We start from the raw sequence: 15,979 nt of genomic DNA on the forward strand, positions 1-15,979 counted from the left end.
GATAGTTTTCAGTATTGAAGTAATTTTCAAAATCCAGTGCAGGGAGATTCTGAAGGACAGATAGTAAAACGTTATCTCCACCTGAGAGGTAGATGACTATTAGACTATATATTGCATACATTATCTATCAAATGTGGTCACTGTATGAGAAGTGGTTGCTTAATTGTTGGCTTTTATCATAAGGAATGATTTAATCTGGAGAGGGAGAGGAGTCTTATTTTTCCCTTAGAAGTGAATGAGACTTAAAGATCAAAAGTATTAATAAAATATGTTTTTTAAAAAAAAATCAGATTCCTCTAAAATACTTAGGTTGAACAGAATTGTTCCTTTGTGTCTCCTCTCTTTTCTCCCCCACTCTCATCCCCCAAGATTTACTCAATTAGCCTGGTGCTTCTTTTTTTAGTCTGAAGCCAGGCCTTTGGGAAAGGTTTGAGCCTGGTTCGTGTCTCATGTGAAAGGAGAGAAAAAAAGTATTTCCTCTCTATCCATACCTCCCAAGTAACATTTGAAAAAAATTAAGCAAAACCAAAGAATCCATTAACTACACCTGGTGGTGTATATACCATTATATACATATATTTGTATATAGTATATCCATAGGTCTCACCTCTAATGAAAATATGTTTCACCATCAGGGTGAAGATTAGTCTTTTTAACTATAACTCCCTCATTTTTCAATTTAGAACAATAGGTTTCAAATCAAAATAGATTAGGGACTGCTGATGAATTTGCAAAAACCTTCCATCTTCTATTCTCTGTGCTTTAAAAAAAAAATGTTTCACTGACCCTCCTCCTTTTTCTTCCCATTGCCATAGCAACTGTTTCCCAGTTTATCCCAATATAATAGTATTTAGAGTAGTATTACTTGTTCATTCCTCATGGAAACCTTGAATGAGTTGGTTTTTGCCCTTGGCTTAAGATGTTTAGAACATGACATTTACTTTATTGATGCTGTTTAGTGTTTAATATCTCTTTGTTGCCTGCTAATTCCCACTAATGTCATCCTTCCCATTTGCCTGCTGGGTGTTCACAGTGGTAGTCAGGAATCTGGGGGGGGGCCATCAAGAATGCCCATTGACCCCCCAAAAAAGTTTGAGAATTGTTGGTTTGGGGAGGAAGGTAATGAGAAAGGGAGTATGCTCAAGTTATACAGGATTTATGTTGTAGTTAAGGAACCTGGAAAACAGATTCTCGGGTTCATTTTCCCTCTGGTAAAAGGGAATCCGAGCTTGTCAGACCCTTGGCTCTTGGGCTCATTTTTTTCCGAGTGTGGCATTGCTTTTAGTTTGAGGTCCATTCTTCTAAACTGCTTTGAGATTACCTTTTGTCTAACCAGGACTGGCCCTTTGCTTTCAGGGCAGCCATAGTTTCATTATTCCAGAAGGAATCAAGATTTAGAGTCATTTCTTTGTATACATACGTATTATTACCAGTCAAGGTGTTTATTGTCCTCCTTAAAGTTGACATATTCCCTTGGAAACATATTATTTCAATTAGGACGACTTTCCCTGAGTCTGTCCTAAAATAGCTCAGTCTCTCTCTTTGCTCTTTCCGTATCTAAACTTCACTTTTCATAAGGCATGGAGCTGCTTCAATATGTCTTTGTGATGCTGAACACATAGCAGCACAATGCAAGAACCTTGTTTCTGGAGTTGAACCCAAGTCTCCTAAATAATTGAGACTTTTCAGCCAAGAGCATTGACAACTTGTGATCAATTTTTAGTCTCCCTTTCTTTCCTTTCTTCCTTTCTTCCTCCCTCCTTCCTTCCCTCCCTCCCTTCCTTCCTTCCTTCCTTCCTTCCTTCCTTCCTTCCTTCCTTCCTTCCTTCCTTTCTTCCTTCCTTCCTTCCTCTTCTCTCTTTTTCTCTTTCTTTTTAAAATAATATCTCTTATATCTATTCTTTTTTTTCCCCTATTCACGTCATCATCCTAATATAGATCCTTGTCCCTCATCTTGACTATTATGATAGTCTCCTATTTGATCTCCTTATCTCAATTCTTTCCCCACTTCAATCCATCCTCTACATAGCTGCCAGAGTTTGACTATGATGCCCTCTACCCGGGGTTCCATATCTGGAATTAAATACAAATGCCTCTATTTGACATTTAAAGCTCTTCATGACTTAGTGTTTTCCTATGTATGATTCAGCCACAGTGCCCTGATTTCTGTTCCTTAACTGAATAATTTGCTTCTATTCCTCTGCTTCCCTTTAGGAGTCATCCCAAGTGCCATCTTCTCTGTGAACCTTCAACTTCTGGTGCCCTCTATCCCAAAATGTGCTTGTAATCATTGTGTATGTGCTTTCTACAAAAACCCATGATTTCACTTTTGTCTTTATTTCCCTAACACTTGATTGCTTATCACATTGTAGGAGCTGAGTAAATGATTCTTGATGTACGTGAATAAATTTGTCTTAGAATTTGATGTTATGTATTCATACCTAATGAACCGCAATGTGGCTGATTACCCTAAGGAAGATTTTATTAATTATATCCAGTCTTATTGGCAAACAATCATTATGTAAATGGATTATTTGGCTATTTCTGGAGAAGTGTGCTAACCATTCATTGTGCAGTTAATTCTACAAGATTTAGGGATCTGAATGATGTGCGAGAACAAGTAATCATAGTTATTTTCTTTTCAGGATTTCACTCTGATAGTATCAACCTTGGAAACATTTTTTTTCTCCCTAACTTGACTGCTTCTCTGTTCCCATTTGTTTGCAACCTTGGGTTTAAGGAGGAAGCTGTTTCCTGTAAAACAAAATCCCAAATTGGAAACAAAGTTAAGATCTGTTTAGTCCAGCCTTGTTGGAATCTGGGAAATTTGGTGAGATGATAATTCTTTTGGCTAATGAGCTCAAGGACCAGAGACATCCAATTATCCATCTCCTTTTCTGTACACTAGTTTCTTCAACAATGAAGAACAGCCTCTGTAAAATGTTAATATTTTTATTATTTTGGGACTGGTATAAAGTTAAGATAGATTGTTGTTAATAGGCAGTGTATTCTGGTGAATAGAATTCTTGATTCAGTCCCTTCTCAATCTTTTAATACATACCTAAAACACTAGCACTTATATGTATGTGTGTAAGGGTATTCCTCTAAGATTTGCAAAACATTTTTATTATTTTGACACTAACAATTTTGCACTAGTAGACACTATTATTAGCCCCATTTTTCAAGGGAAAAACTGAGGGTTGATAATATTAATCAACATAGTCTAATATTCCAAGTTATACCATTAAAGATTGAGAAGGGACTGAATCTAGAATTCTGTTCACCAGAATACACTGCCTATATGTGAAGCTTCACCAAAAAGAAGTCCTAATTTGGGGATGAAGTAGAACCTTCAGGGGCCCCAGTGCTGAAGCAAGGGAATAGAAAGCCAATTTCTTCATCTGAGACTTTGAAGACCTCATTTCCCACTGGACTTGGCCTCCTGAACTGGGTTTGTAGGACAGCCTGGCCCCTCCTATCCTCGTTTTATAATCACTGTCTCTCATGGGACAGCAAGAGAGAATAGATTTCCTGATGTTCCTAAACTGTGTCAGCCCTGGGACAGCCTGACCCTGTCCCATCTGGAAAAGCTGTAGAGAAATCCTTTGGATCTGGGAGGCCTTGGTCTTGAGGTGGTTGAGGAGATGGAAGAAGGAGATTTGTAACTGTTGAAGCAGATTATGTTATCAGAGAGTTAGGAGCTAGGAAAAGCTGATCTTTCACTTTGAATATTTGTTTTTCCCTTCTCTAGCTAAGCCCTTGACTGCAAGGTCAAAAATGTCTGTAGGATTTTTAGAGAGAGAGAGAGCTGTTTACTAATGGAAGGCCTCTATAGAAACTCTTCTTATAGATGGATATTGTGGGAAAGGGAAATTTCAAAGCTGATGAAGATCGTAGTCTAGGAGGAAAGTGTGGTATTGGATGGAGTTCATAGATTTGAAATACCCAGCAAATCTGTTTCACTGTGAACTTCCTGCTCCATGTGCTTCTTGGAGAAGACAGTCCTAGGACTCCAAACTTTACTCTAAATCTCAGTTACTAAATGTGTGATAGTGACTGGGTTAGTCTCTTCATTTCTCTTCAGATCTTACTTTCCATTTTTAATGAGTGAGTTTGAAGAAGTGGTCTTTCACTTTTGAGATTCTAGGATTCTAAAAGTCTACAGATATTCCTTCCTCATGATTTTGATATATTACAAATCAGCATAAGAAATGTAATACTTTTTTTTGGGAGGGGATGGCACATGAAAGGCAGCTGATGACACAGAAGTTTAGAAACTTAGAAATGTGTAAAATATATGTATATCTTTTAATACCCGTAGTAATTTAGACTTCTGTGATACAGAAGGCTGAAAAATTTTATGTGAATTTTCTAAATCATAGTGGCTCTATGCTCCTAACCCTTGGGATATAGAAGAGATAACTATAATTCAGCCAACACCTATTAAATATTTATTGTTTAGCAAAGTGTGATGCACTTTGCTAAACTCTTGGGGTTATAGACAAAAAACGAAACAAAACACATAACAAAACACCGTCCCTGCCTATAAAGAGCTTATTTACTACTTGGAAAGATGTGTGTGAATAAAATATGAATGTAAGTAAATATTTTTTTAAAAATGTAAATTATGTGCCATAGATAAAAAGAATTTCCAAGAAGTTGGGGATGAGGGGAGTCATTAAAGACTTTATTTAGGAGGTGAAAACTCATCTGTGCAGTGAAGAAAGCTAGAAATCCTTGGAAGAGATAGAGAAGACGTAGTTAGGTTTTTGGCATGTGGAAGGACCACATGTGTAAAGTAAAGCTCCTAAAGGGGAAGTGGAAGAAAATTTCTCAATGTTTTTGGGTTTGGGTTTGTTTTTTTTTTGGGGGGGGTGGTATTTTATTTTGCATTTTTGCAGAAAACAGATAAAAGATAAACTGGATTGCCTCATTGCCCAGTAAATCTACCAACCCATATTGTCCTTTGACCTTCTGAACCTATCACTTGCCTGGTTAATCATCTTTAAATTTACAATGGTTTTCTCACTGTGGTGATCCTGGCCAGTGGTTATAAAACTTTGGTTGGTAATAGCATCAAAGGTTCTTGTCTTGGGATGGGGGTGGGGGATGTCTTTGGAGTTATCTTATCCAGTCCCCTTATCTTACAGATGAGGAAACTGAGACCCAGATGAATTGATTCAATTAATGTCACCCAACTAGGAGAGCTCCAACCCAGGCCCTCTGACTCAAATCTAGTGATATTTCCATCTCTCTAGGGTTTGTCTTTATTGTTCGCTGTTACTTTATTTGTAATGTTCTTAACCTTTTGGGGCATTTCTTTGGCTGTCTGGTGAAGCCTTTAAACTTCTTCTTAGAATAATGTTTTAAGTTGCCTAAAATTAAATACTAAATCTAAATACTAAAATATAATACTTAAATACAAAGAATACTCAGAAAACCACTTAACTCAAAATGTAGTTAAGAAAGCTGATATATTATAATGCACAGAAAACATAGAGGCTGTATGGTACAATAAAAGATCAAGCCTTGCCTCTTAAATACTTAATATTTTATACTTAACAATTTGGTCTTATACATTAATTGTATATTAATTTACATATATCAATTATATCAATTTTTTCATCTGGAAAATGATGATAGTAATAATTGCACTACCGGTGTTTAATAAAGAAAATTCTTTGTAATTCTTAAGATGTTGCATATGTTTGAAGAATTATTAATATCATCATCTCTATTATTTTTAATCAACATTTAGGTTGGTAGAAGCACAAGGGAAGAGCTCAGTTGGGCGAAAAAAATTATGCATATAACCTGACAGACAGCCCCACTGCTCAAAAGATGCCAGAAATATAATGATGTGAGCAGCTGATGCCCAAACAATTTGGGACCCTGGGAAGAGGATGTGGAACTGTTTGGATCAGGCTTGACCAGTCTACTTACCTGTTTACAGCCCTTGTTTTTTCCTTTTACCTCTCCCTTTTCTCTGAACGCTTTTTTGTTTCTGTTAAATATCTGTCTGTCTAGATATATATTCAAGTACAAGGAGAGAGTCAAACATTAAATAATCACTCAAGTAGCATTTGGTTTGACAGACAAATAGGTTTTGATACTTTACTTGCAAATCTTTGAGAATTCAGTGTACCTATTTAAAAAAAAAAATCCTCCCACCTTTCTGTCTTGATTGGCATTGTGATCTTGTAAATCTGGTAGATGACACAGTTGGCTCTGAGGTCAAAGTCAGTGACTGATGGACCCCTTGAATCTGGTTTAGTGGAGAGAAAGGACAGATGGGATTGTGGTGTAAGATAATTTTTCTATCTGAAAGAAAGGAAAAAACTGAGGTAATCCTGCCTTTCTATTATCCTTTGCATTTACCTAATTCATTTCTGAAACCAGTGATCTATTAGAGAATAAATCTCTGCTGTTCTAGGGAATTTTTTTTTTAAACCACCCTAATGCCAAGTATCTAGGTATAGATAATGGAAGAAAAATAATTGTTGAAGCAAGATAATTTTGTGAGGGGAAACTGGATACGCCATAGAGTGGATACCAACTATGGATTGTGGGCAGAGGTGATTTCTCCACAGAGTCTAGTTAGGATAGAATGAAAGAGGTTGGTAGAGAAGGCCCTTAGAGCACTTTTAAGATACTGTTCTGTCCAATTTAGAATAAGAGGTCATTGCCTTCAAAGACCTTGAGTCTTGTCTTGATATTTATTCCATGTGAAAAGTTGCTGTTAGACTTGGCTGGGCTCCTAGTGAAATATTTATATTCACAGTAGACTTGCCAGGACCTGGAGACAGTAAAGGTATATTCTGGATCAGGTGAGCAGGCAGGCAAAGTATTGTGGGTTTGAACTCTGCAAGGGAAACCTAGATAGAACTTTATCTCTGTAGCTCTGACTGGGACTAATGGAATTCTGTTTACTTTCCTCCTTTCCTCCCCATGTTCTTATCCTTTACCTTTTTTCTGGCTGTAAAAGTTAGAAGTTGGCTCAATTTCACATTCTAGCTAGGTATAATGGAAAGAGTTAGGAAGCCTGGGTTCTAGTCTTAACTTTGATATAAATGATCTTTGTCCTGGACCTTGTCTGTAAAACACGAAAATTGACTTAGATGATTTCTAAGTTCCTAAGATTTCTGAAAATCCATAATTCTTTTAGAGAGCTTGCTTTTTTTCCTCTACAAGAATGGATTTTCACAAATGGAAATTCAAACAGAGTCAGAGAATGCTTTCCAGTATATGTACTACTCTTCCCCTTATCCTGTACCCCTATGGACCTTGGAAAAAAGCCCTCAGAGATCACCTCAGAGATATTATTGTCCAGTGCTCGAATTTTATAGATGAAGAAACTGAAGTCCAGAAGAGTGAAGTCATTTGTTTAAAGTCACATTTGTTTAAGGTACACCCTTCCATGCTCTCTCATACTTTGTGAAGCCTTTCAAAGCATTTTTTTTTTTTTTTTCTGGAAATCTGTTTCAAGGCCATTGTTTCAAGTTAGGTTTTTTTCCTCTGTTCAGTTGCTACTGTTTTCACTGTCATAAAGTGATGGATGGATGGTGTATATTCTTGAGGTAGTGTAAGTAACAACAGTGATGGAGGGGGTGGGAGAAAGAATGTGGGTGAGAGTGTTAAAAAGGAACAAATCAAGAATTTGAACTCGGCACTTTTCACACTCCAAGGACCGCTTACTTTCCCCTATGTTAGGCTGCCTCTCATGCCTTTGAGATGAGTGTGGGAGGATGTGGGCCTGAGGTGAATTTTAGGAATAAATTATTTCAAGAATTTATTTTCTCTTTTATATTCTTTTTTTTCTGTCTCTCTTTAAATGCCAAATAAAGGTGATATGGAAGAACTGAAATAATAAGAAAGAGAAGTCTTTCAGGGGGTAGGGGCAGGGGGTACAGAGAAAGATGGCTTGTCAGCTTAGTTGAGGGGGGCTCTGAAGGTCTTTTCCCTTGATCCCTGTGGAGGCAGCCTGTTCTGTTGGCATCTGTTACCCACATGGAAGAAAAATAAGTGAAGCTTGGGATCATTACCCTGAAGAATTGCTGTGGGTTTTTCCCCTCCTTCTCTGTTTTAGCCATAGCTTCAGTCTGGCCCTAACCAGGATTATAATTCAATTTATCTGTTATTTTTTTAATGCTCTATAAAGTAAACTAATCAGGCTTGCAATTCAGCTCTCTTTCCTGATGTTTCCTTTCTCTCAAATTACTTGAGTATGAATTGTGCCTTTGGTCTTCATTGCCTATGTGACATAGGACAATTTATTTTCCTCTCTCAGCCTCAGTTTCCTTATTTGTAAAATGAGTTTATTGGGCTAGAAAGCTGACATTAATTTAGCATATTGAAATTTGTGAAGTACTTTACACATGAATTATCTTATTTGAAGCTCATATAAGCTTCACATTTAACCTCACATATAAACTTGTGAGGTTATTATTACCTCACAAGGTGATATTAAAAGACTATGGTCTGAAACCATAAACAGGGACTGGAAAAAATTTAAGTGATTTGGCATGGTCCCAAAGCTAGGAGGTATGATTTGATTTTCAGATCTTCCTGATTCTTAATCTAATAGTTTGTTTTCAATATGCTACTTTTCTGGTCTCTCTTAACTCAGATTCCCTTCTTGGGAAGCAATCCTTGCTGTCAAGCAAAATTTTTATGCAGGGGAAACAACATGTACTTCAAAATTAAGTGTAAAATGCCTACCAATTAATTTTGTTGGAAATAACGTGAGCTACTACAAGGGGTGGAGAGTGAGAATCAGTACAGGCTTCCTCTGATAATTGAATTTGGGTTGAACTTTGAAGTGATCCAGAAGTGCTATGAGGTGTGGGGGTAAGGAGGGAGTGTATTCTGGCACCCTGTGTGTAAGCATGGGACCTGATGATGGCAGTGTATGAGGAGCAAGAATCAGGCCAGATTGATTGAAACATAATACCAGAAGGTGAGTATTTTATAAAATTAAGTTTTTGTTGATAACCTTTTTTTTTTTTTTAAATATCACCATCATTTTTCCCAATATTCTCCTGTCTCCTATATAATAAATAATAGACAAAAAACAAACAAAAGGAAAAGGAGAATTATCAGCCCAATTGATCAGTCCATCGGAAAAGTCTGAACTTGTGTGCCATATATAGTATTTGGGGCCTCTCTACTCTGCAAAGGGTTTGTGGAAGGACAGTCTTTTACATCTCTTTCTAGCTATGCTTGTCATTTATAATTTTGCATTGTTTACTATTAATTTTTTTTATATGTGTGTGTTTCTTTTCCATTCATATTATTGTAATTATTGTGTATATTGTCTTCTTTTTATTTATTCTAATTACATTTAGAGATAGTTTTCTATTAGCATTTGCTTGGAAAATGGCCCGCCCCACCATTCTGTGCTGGCTCGATCTGTTGGCCTATAGAGAGATTTGGAGGAGGGAAAAAAGGGTGGAGTAAGAAAGCCAGAGTGACTCCTGGCTGGATTCATGTGGCCATTCCTCTCACGTCCACAAAGAATAAAGATCAAGGACTTTTGCTTATCCTGACTCCGGCTGATTCTAAAGTATCCGGGGTGCTAATGCGGTCATCACAGTTTTCAACATTATTTTTTTTTTTAAATTAAAGCTTTTTATTTTCAAAACACATGCATGGATAATTTTTCAACATTAACCTTTGCAAAACTTGTGTTCCACTTTCCCCCTTCCCTTACCCCCTCCCCTAGAGGGCAAATAATCCAATATACATTAAACATGGTAGAAATATATGTTAAATCCAATATAGGCATACATATTTATACAGTTATCTTGTTGTACAAGAAAAATCAAATCAAACAGGAAAAAAATGAGGAAAAAAAAATACAAGCAAACAACAACAAAAAGAGTGAAAATGCTATGTTGTGAACCACACTTGGTGAATAGCCTGAATTAATTTCTTTTTAGTATAATTAATTTAGTCTTCTTGCTGTCCAAGGAACTATCATAAATCTTCTTTATTATCAAAATTCAGAAGTGTAGATTTTACAATACAATGTAGATGATGTTAATTTGTGGTTTTTTAAATCAAAATAAGATCTGCAAATATTTGTTGTCATTTGAGTTTGATTTCCTAGGGAAGAAGATAAATTAGAATGGACAAAGACTGGAAGTAGAGGACTAATTTTGAAGCTATTGCAGTAGTCTGTGAGAAGTGATGAGGTTTTGAATTAGAATGGTGACTGTGTGCATGTGAGATGTGATGAGTAGAAACAAGATTTAGCAACTATGGAAGGTAATGAAGATTGAAATGTAGAATGATCATAAGGAGAGTAATAAGAAGGTTATGACTTGGATTACTGAGAAAATGAAAGTGAGTGTGATAAGAGTTTTAGAAAAGAGACGAATCTGAGGAGAGTGATAATGAGTTCTATTTTGTACATGCTGAATTTGAGATGAGTCTGCTAATTTGAAATGGACACTTGCAAGAGACAGTGCCTCCTGGACTGACCAGCACACAGGAAAAAAGATAAAGGCTGAATATATAGATCTGAGGGTCATTTATAGTGATGATAGCTAAACACAGGGGAAATCATAAGGTTACCAAACGAGATAATGTTAAGAGAAGGGAAGCAGGCTGGGAACAGTGCCTTGGGCAGCACTCACAATTAGGGAGCATGATGGGGATTGTGATCCGGTAAAGGAGACTAAGATGAAGCAATCAGGGAGGTAAGACAAAGAATTAACAAAAGGTATTTGGAAAAACTCAGAGAGGAGAGAGAGTATTCAGGAGGAGAAGGTGGTTAACAATATTTAGTGCTCCAGAGAATTCAGAAGGATGGAGTGTGATGGGGAATCAGGGAGATAAGACAAATAATCAACAGAAGGTATTGGAAAAACTCAGAGAGGAGAAGGTGGTTAATAGTAGCTAGTGCCACAGAGATTTGAGAAGAGGCCATATATAACCTAGCAATTTAAGGTGTCATTGGTAACTTGTAGCAAGCAGCTTCAGTTGAGTCATGAGACTGGAAGCTATGTTCAAGGGTGAGAAGTCAATGAGAGGAAAGGTTGTAGAGGCAGTGTGGACAGTTTTAACAGTATTAAGTATTGTCTGTTATCCACATCATGCACTAATTATCACAAGCTATCTGCCCTGTCTTAAAATGTACAGCTTTTCACCTTTAGTCTCTGGGAAAATCATTCTCCAAGACTTCATTCTTATAGGATTTCTTTTGTGAAACTTTCCTGTTTCCTCAGATTGTTCATACTTGTTTCCTTCTTAAATAGCTTTATATCCCTGTAGTTAACATAATTCAGAAGTGTGGATTCTACAATATAGCATAGATAATGTTAATTTGTGATTTTCTAAGTCAATGAGATCTGCAGCGATCTGTTGCAGTTTAAGTTTGACCTTTCTGATAGAACAGGGGTGTGGGCAAAAGAATGGGCAAAGACTGGAGTTGGGGACTAATTTCTATTCCTTTTTTGGGTGGTTCTTTTCCTTTTTCACCCCATTTTTACATATATTTGGGGAAAATAAACATTTTAAAGTGTTTTTTTTTTTTATGGATTATATGCTTAGTGAATGGATAAAATACAATATTAGTAAGATTTGGAGTCAGAATTTGCCTTCAAATTTGAGCTCAGCCACATATTTATGTTGCTAATCCTGGAGAGTCGATTCTCGGCTTCCTCATTCTGAAAGTACAGGAGTTAGATGAAATGATTTCTCACATCTTTTCAATTTTAAATCAATGTACAAGCTTAGAGGAAAAGATAATAAAATGTGCATTATTGTGTTGAGAAAGGATGAGTAAAAGACAATGAGTGAAATGAAAAGGTTTGGACCTGAGAGTTTTAATCTCTGGGGATCTAGAGCAAGATTGGAAGACTTTGAAGTTTTCCATTCTTTTTCCATCTTAAATTTACCAAGAAGCCTTAAGTTAAGTCCCTTAACCTGCTCACTATTAAAGTTTTCTTTCATATTGACTAGATATAGCTTCATTTTCCTTTTTGTAAGGGTATTGTGACATTTAATTCCTTAATAATTGTAAAGTGCTTTGAAGGTTTAAAGCAACAATGTAAATACTTATTATGTGTGACAGAGCTTTGAAGTCTTTGGATGAAATGTTTGATAAGACATGTTTTTTTTTTTTAATCATTGTTATCAAAAGTTTGAGGTTACTATACTCATAGATATGTGTTTTTGTCTATACAGATTATAAGGAGTTTATCCTGGTATTATAAATGAGATTGAATTTGGTTTAGCTTTTTTGGCTAGTGATTACTGATAGCCTACATACACACACACACACACACACACACACACACACACACATGTGTATGCTTATATGCATGTTAATGGAGACAAATATGACTTATCACAAGATCTCAGCATTGTATAGTGGAAAGAAGACAGGATTTGAAGTTGGGGATCTAGGTTCAAATGCTGATTCTACTGTGTACTATCTGTGTGATTTTGGGCAAGTCATATAATTTATAATTTCCTTTCATCTCAGATTAACATCTGTAAAATGAAGGGTGTTGATTATGTGGCGATTGAAAAGACTAAATGATAATCAGGGTTTAGAGGAGAATAATTACTTTTATAGTACCTACTGTGTCCTAGGAACTATACCAAGTGCTTTACTCATTTGATCCTCACAACAACCCTGTAACAGAGATGCTGTTATTATCCCCATTTTATAATTGAGGAAAGCAAAGTAAAAGTTAGATGACTTGCCCAGAATCATACATCTCTGCTACATTTGTGAAATCAGTTTTAAATTCAGGTATTCCAAATTCCAGGCTTAGTACTCTATCCACTGTGTACTTAGATGTCTAGAGTCGAGTCTTGTTTATTTTGGGTTCAAGTCAAGGATATGCATACAGATATACAAGAAAAGAGATGAAAGGCTCTTTCAGTTGATATTGTTCCTCTACATTTCTCTGGGGAAGCAGTAGTCTGATTATATTTGCTTACAAGTAATGGGAAGGCAAGCCCTGTTATCTTAAAGAATATATGTGTGGGAGCAGCTAGTTGGTGCAGTGGAAGAGCACCAATCCTGAAATCAGAAGAACCTGAGTTCAAATCTGGTCTCAGACACTTAACACTTCCTAGCTGTGTGACCCTGGGCAAGTCACTTAACCCCAATTACCCCAGCCAAAAAAAAAAAAAAGAAAAGAAACATATGTATGTATATTTGTGCACTTGTGTGTATGTGTACACTTTGATTCATTTTAATGGATGAAAGTTTAGATTCTATATCCCTGCTCCCAGTCTCCCATTAATATGAAACAAATTGAGGGAAATGATCAGTTGAAGCTCACAAGTATAGACAGATCCTCTTCTGAGTTTCTCTCCCCCTCCCTTCCCTTAGTACATTAACATATGTAGGGGTGGTTGAGAGAGGAGCTTTAATGAGGCAGTGTGGGTGGGAGATTGGGAGAACAGGCTCATTAAACCATCAGTCTCATATTTCTTTAAAAGCAGCAGAATTATGGCAGCCTTTCTGTGACATTTAAAAGCCCTGAGGCATACTGGGCTAGATAATATTTCCTACATGTGAGATAACTAAGGGTTAGAAACCACTTTCTGGGGTAACCTTGTCTCCTAAGATGGGATAGGAATTTGAATGAAAAGAAAGTTGTAGAGCCTAGGGTGTGATCTTGTGTGACATCCCCACTTCTTCCTACCCATTTTACAGAGGAGAAATGTGAGGAAAGTCATTTGCTCAAGTTCACACAGTTAGCTAATAGAATTGGAATTAGAGACTGATTTTCCTGATCAATAATCAGTCAATTTTATGTGTGTACTGTGTGAAGCTATTATGTCCTAATCCTCAAAAATTGTGAATTTTTTTTCTGTTACATTCTATTCTGGTCTGTTGCCTATTCTGTTCCCTGGGGAACTGACAATACCTTCCAAGAGATGTTGGCTATAGCCTTTGAATGCAGTAAACACATGGGCTAATTGACCTTCCTCTTCTCCTCCTCCAGTGATAGAATGTAGCATGGAAAAATTCTGAACTAGGCTGTTCCCTAGCACTTGCTAACTGCGAGGCCTTGGATAAATTGCTTTGCTGAGTTCTTCATCTGTAAAATGGGAAGATTTTTCTCCTTCATCTGTAATATGAGGATACACACCTTACCTGCTTTATAGGTTTGTTTTGAGGACCAAATGAGACAGTGTAGGCAAAATTCTTTGTAATCTAGCCTCACAACAACCCTGTAACAGAGATGCTGTTATTATCCCCATTTTATAATTGAGGAAAGCAAAAATGCTACATTTAAGGTAGCATTATGAGGAAGGGATTGGGTTCTTATTGTTCATTGATGAGAGGATATGGAAGGGAGAATTGTAGAAAATAAAATGATAACATATCAACAAGTAAACAGCATCTGATAAGTTTGAGTGAGATGGCTATTTATAAACACTGAGACAGGAAACTCATGAGGAAGAACAGTTACTTAGGTAAGTAGGAATCAAGTCTTGTACTGTGATCTTATCTTATTTTTTTAGAAGCCCTGCTATTTCTAGTGCTTTTTTAGCCTTCCACTGGTGAACTTTGACCATTGGGCCCTCCTATCCTGGAATTCCTCTTCCCTCTTCTTTCTTCTCTACCCCCCACCCCAAGCTTTAAATGTTAATCTCTTTTGTCCCAGGGAGTCTGGGGAACTGGGCTGTTCAGTGCCCTTTCATGCCAGTGACTATGTCCAAAGTTCTTACTCAGCCTCCCTTCTTAGTTATATAAATGATGATGAGTCAAAAATTACAAAATAGTAATTAGCTTCCTGCTCTGTGCTCAGTTCATAGGATCCATAATTAGATTACAAGATCATAATTTTCCCCAGTATGTCTATAGCTATCAACTGGGGATTGTTTGGGCTGCATGCATCAATTGGTTAGAGGAAGAGGAGGAGGAAAAACATAATTTCATGTACAGCTGCCCATTTCGTACGCATGTTGTCTAATCATGTTTTTGCAGTGTTGTTTTTCTTCACATTGCGGTTAGTGGTGGTGGAGGTAACAACACTGCTGTTTAGTTGGTAGGTTTTTGTATTCTGCATCCCATGTTTGGTTGCCTAGGTAGCAGCTGAGAAGATGGGATGTGATTGTCATGTCCATAAAAAACTTTCAGAGCTGTGGGTGGACTTTTCTGCTGGGGCTCCAAGTGCGTGATGCTTGGCTAAATGATTGTGATAATGGACTGGGGTGTCTCATTCCTGCAGGAAAGAAATGATGTTGTTAGGCGTGAGAAAAGCTAAACAGCATGAAGACTAGATTAGGAAACCAATTAAGAGGCAGCAGCAAAAAGCCATTTTTCTGAGATTTAGAAAAATAACATAAACCACCCAGATCCCAAAGAACCAATGTAGGAGGGAAAGAGAAGGATAAGGGGAGATGGAGAGTCTGAGAGAGAGAGGCAGTCATCCACTGGGGACTGGTAGAAAGAAGGACCCTAAAATGTTGATTCATGTATCCCAAGTCATCTAATACTATTCCACATCTCGGTGTCTTGTTAAAGTTGATTTTGCTTTGGATTCCCATATTATTAGAGTTATAAGAGACCATCCAGACCAATTCTCTCATTCTATGGATGAGAAAAACTGAGATCCAGAAAAGCGCCTTATTCTAGTCATCCCACTATAAAATATCAGGGTTTGAGCCTAAGTTTCTCATGTTGAGTGATGCTTTTCCATTTTTTGCCATACAAATTCTTAAGAAATTCCAATTTAGTTGAGGGAATAGATTATATTTTTAAAGAGAAATATAAAGCAGAAATGAGCACAGTATAGGGCAAATCCTTAGTTAATATCAAGGAAGAGGAGACAGCTAATTGTCTTACTCAAGAATTTCTTGATTGCGGCTTAGCTAAGGAAATCATTAGATTGAATTCATCAGACATATGCTAAAATGTTTCAGGCCATAGATGCACACTCAAAGTAAAGCCAGACCCTTGTTTTGTCTGTTTGTTTTGGGGGAAAGTTGGGATTAAGTGACTTGC

General features: G+C 36.9%; 1 protein-coding gene across 8 annotated transcripts in view; it reads left to right on the forward strand.

Annotated features, from left to right (window-relative positions):
* The window catches only part of MPRIP (myosin phosphatase Rho interacting protein), a 218,085-nt gene that overhangs the window by 51,828 nt on the left and 150,278 nt on the right, over positions 1 to 15,979 (forward strand). The gene's annotated exons all lie outside the window — the stretch shown is intronic.

Source organism: Antechinus flavipes, chromosome 1 (genome assembly GCF_016432865.1).
Source record: "Antechinus flavipes isolate AdamAnt ecotype Samford, QLD, Australia chromosome 1, AdamAnt_v2, whole genome shotgun sequence".
NCBI classification, from domain to species: Eukaryota; Metazoa; Chordata; class Mammalia; order Dasyuromorphia; family Dasyuridae; genus Antechinus; species Antechinus flavipes.